Source organism: Balaenoptera physalus (genome assembly GCF_965194825.1).
Source record: "Balaenoptera physalus genome assembly, chromosome: 5".
Taxonomy (NCBI): Eukaryota; Metazoa; Chordata; class Mammalia; order Artiodactyla; family Balaenopteridae; genus Balaenoptera; species Balaenoptera physalus.
This window is the reverse complement of record NC_138884.1, coordinates 116,819,385-116,822,558: the sequence shown is the minus strand read 5'-3', so window position 1 is coordinate 116,822,558 and position 3,174 is coordinate 116,819,385. Positions and strand designations below refer to the sequence as shown.

Here is a 3,174-nt window from a genome sequence, read left to right as displayed (position 1 = left end):
CCAACGCAAATCTCCACTAATAGGTGACTGCATAAATAAGTTGTGGTATCTTCCTTTGATGAAAAACTATGCAGCAGTTAAAATGAATGAGCTATCTATGTGGATTAACACTGGTAAATGTCAAGAACACATATGCTGAGTGTCAAAATATAGGTTGCCTAATATTATATATAATATAATGTTTTTGCATACATTTTTAAAACTATACAAAAGAATATTATCCTAAAAACCTGGTCTGCCTAACATGGCAGGTAATGATAATATTTTTTTCTGGATAAAAAGAGAGAAAAGGCCCCAGTCACTGAGCCGCCGCCGAGGACTCAGCAGCCTCCCCCTTGAGCCCCCTCGCTTCCCGACGCTCCGTCCCCCTCGCCCGCCTTCTCCAGCCGCAGCCTTCCGCAGGCCGTTTCCACCGAGGAAAAGGAATCGTATCGTATGTCCGCTATCCAGAACCTCCACTCTTTCGACCCCTTTGCTGATGCAAGTAAGAGTGATGATCTGCTTCCTGCTGGCACTGAGGATTATATCCATGTAAGAATTCAACAGAGAAACGGCAGGAAGACCCTTACTACTGTCCAAGGGATCGCTGATGATTACGTTAAAAAGAAGCCAGTGAAGGCGTTTAAGGAGAAATTTGCCTGCAATGGAACTGTAATTGAGCATCCAGAATATGGAGAAGTAATTCAGCTACAGGGTGAGCAGCGCAAGAACATATGCCAGTTCCTCGTAGAGACTGGACTGGCTAAGGACGGTCAGCTGAAGGTTCATGGGTTTTAAGTGCTTCTGGCTCACTGAAGCTTAAGTGAGGATTTCCTTGCAATGAGTAGAATTTTCCTTCTGTCCCTTGTCACAAGTTTAAAAACCTCACAGCTTGTGTAATGTAACCATTTGGGGTCTGCTTTTAACTTGGACTAGTGTAACTCCTTCATGCAATAAACTGAAAAGAGCCATAAAACAAAAAAAAAGAAAAAAAAGAAAAATTAGGGAATATGCAATACAAATATACATGGATTTATGTGGTTTTCTGTATTGTTTATTATAAAAAAAGAATCAATGAATGAAGAAAAACAGTGCATAGTAAGTGGAAGAAATCAACTAATATAAGGTCCCTTGACAGCATAATTACTTCTTACACATTCAGCAAATACCTGAGGCGTGTAAACCCTACTGGCACTATACTGACTGAGTATAAATTGGTATACAAGACAGATACAATTGCTGCTTAAAATTTAAAAAGGATACAGACTAGTGAATTGATAATCACAATACCACGAGAAAAGTGCAGACATAGAGAAGTACATAGTACTAATGCAGGTACGTGAGAGGACCACTGTGCTGGTCAAGGTGTCTTTGGGTGTAAGTAACAGAAAAAACCTTACACAATTACAGGGATGTATTGGTTTAAATAACTGGTAAGTTTAAAGATAGATCAGGATAGGTTTGAGTCAGCAACTGAAAAACATCATCCAAGAGCAAGTTTCCCTTCCTCAATTCTACAATTCCCCGGGGGGTCAGGTCAGCTTCACTCTGCTGTTGGCTCCCTCTTGTGGTGTCACATGGTTACCAAATACTCCAAGTTCAATGTTTCTCCAGTTCATGACCAGGGAGAGACACAGAAGCCTTTTTGTAAGAAATGAGGAAGCTTCTTTCTTTAGAAGCCTCCAGAAATCTCTTTATCACAGTGCCTGTGTACTGCTGTATTCCCAGCACTGGGTAAAGTGGAGGCCCTCGATTAAAATTGTTCAATTGACCTGAATCTCCACAGATAATAAATTCACAAAACACTTAGCAGGATATCAAAAAACCCAATGTTTGTTAAGAACAAAATATGTTTATCTTCATAAATATTAGCAAATATATGCTAATTTATTCACGTGTTTTCTAAATTTGCACCTTTTTTTTACTAGAAGTATTGTCTATTTCTCAAATGATGCTTTTTAAGTATTTCTCTATTTTGAAAGTTATAATCACAAATTACATATTCTGCTATTATGTTACTTGGAAATTTATAGTGATTTACTAGAGAATAAATGTGTAAGCAAGATTATTTTTAAATATGAACTTACAATGAGAAATGAAAAGAATAAGATGCTAGGGGGAAACATTGTTAAATAATTTTATAACTCAGTTGGTAAAATTCTACCTAGGCCTGACATAAAAATCAAAAATTATAAAAGAGATAAATTTAACTACCTAGAAATTAAAATCTGTGTATAAAAAATACACTAAAGAAGGTAGATATAGAAACAATGAATTGGGAATTAATATTTTAACATAGGGACTTCCCTGGTGGTCCAGTGGTAAATAAAGAATCCACCTTACAATGCAGGGGACGCAGGTTCGATCCCTGGTCAGGGAATTAAGATCCTACATGCCGCGGGGCAACTAAGCCCATGTGCCACAACTACTGAGCTCACGCGCATCAACTAGAGTCCACATGCCGCAAACTACAGAGCCCACGCGCCCTGGAGCCCATGCACCACAACTAGAGAGAGAAAACCTGCATGCCACAGCTAAAGAGAAGCCCGCGCACCACAATGAAGAGCCCATGCGCCGCAACAAAAAAAAGTTCCCGCATGCCTCAAGGAAGATCCTGCGTAGGCAGCCAAAAATAAATTAAATAAATAATAATTAATTAAAAAAATATTTTAACGTATGTGATTGACAGGTTAATTGCCATAAATTACAAGGAATTCTATAAATCAATACCAAGTAATCAAACAAAATAAGGAAAAGGCAAAATTCATTTTAAAAAAATCCAAAGAAAAAGTGCAAACAACCACCAAACATATGAAAAGAAGTTCCAGCTGACTATTAATGAAAGAAATGTGAATTCAGACAATGATATCTTTCTTGGAAAAGATTAAAATCAGTGATGATCTTAGTGATGGAAAAAGACCATTTTAGGAGATGGGAGTGTAAGTTAGTACAACTTTATCAAAAGAAATTTGAAACAATCTATTTAAAGTAAAATCAAATTCAAAATTAAGATATTGACAACTTTAGATTCAGAAACTCTATTTCTAAGAATTTTTCCTGAAGAAATAATTGCACAGATGTAGAAAGAAGTATGTACATAGGTATTCATTGCAACTCTGTTTTCAGAATAAAAAATTGGAAACCACTTAATTGTCCATCAGTTGTAATCTAGTTAAAAAACATAATACTAGTCAT

At 36.9% G+C, this 3,174-nt stretch overlaps 1 pseudogene across 1 annotated transcript; it reads left to right on the top strand.

Moving 5' to 3' along the window:
- Positions 1-307: 307 nt before the first annotated feature.
- On the top strand, positions 308-980 carry LOC309661344 (eukaryotic translation initiation factor 1 pseudogene; annotated as a pseudogene). The gene has a single exon. The product of its transcript is annotated as a eukaryotic translation initiation factor 1 pseudogene (transcript).
- The last annotated feature ends 2,194 nt before the right edge of the window (positions 981-3,174 follow it).